Source organism: Nannospalax galili, unplaced genomic scaffold (assembly GCF_000622305.1).
Source record: "Nannospalax galili isolate Female #2095 unplaced genomic scaffold, S.galili_v1.0 scaffold53, whole genome shotgun sequence".
Taxonomy (NCBI): Eukaryota; Metazoa; Chordata; class Mammalia; order Rodentia; family Spalacidae; genus Nannospalax; species Nannospalax galili.
In genome coordinates, this window is record NW_008332852.1 from 2063842 (window position 1) to 2064574 (window position 733).

Here is a 733-nt window from a genome sequence, read left to right on the forward strand (position 1 = left end):
TGTTCAGCTCCTTAGCCCATCTTTTAATTGGGTTACTTCCTTTCTTGATTCTTTGTTTTTTGAGTTCATTATATATTCTGGATATCAAACCTCTGTCAGATGTGTCACTGGTGAAGGTTTTCTCCGATTCTGTGGGTTTTCTGTTCACTTCCCTGGTTACTTCCTTTGATGTACAAAAGTTTTTTAGTTTAATGAGGTCCCATTTGATAATTCTTGCCCTTGTTTCCTGAGTGTAGATTTTTGCCAATGTTCCCTTCTAACAGTTTCAGAGTTTAAGGCTTTACACTGAGGTCTTTGATCCATTTGGAATTGACTTTTGTCCAATGTGAAAGACAGGTGGAGATCCAGGTTTGCCAGCACCATTTGCTGAACATGCTGTCTTTCCTCCAGTGAATGTTCTGAACATGCTGTCTTTCCTCCAGTTAATGTTCTTGTCCCCTTTGTCAAATATCAGGTGGTTGAAATTGCATTTACTCATATTTGGGTCTTCAATTTTGTTCCATTGATCTATGGGTCTATTTTTGTGCCAGTACTGTGTTGGTTTTATGACTATAGCTCCGTAATACAGCTTAAAATCGGGTACAGTAATCCCCCCAGGCATTGCTCTTAGGCTCAGGGTTGCTTTGGCTATCCGAGGTCTTTTGTGCTTCCATATGACTCTTAGGATTGTTTTTTCCAATTCTGTGAAAAATGTCATGGGGATTTTAATTGGCATTGTGTTGAATCTACATAT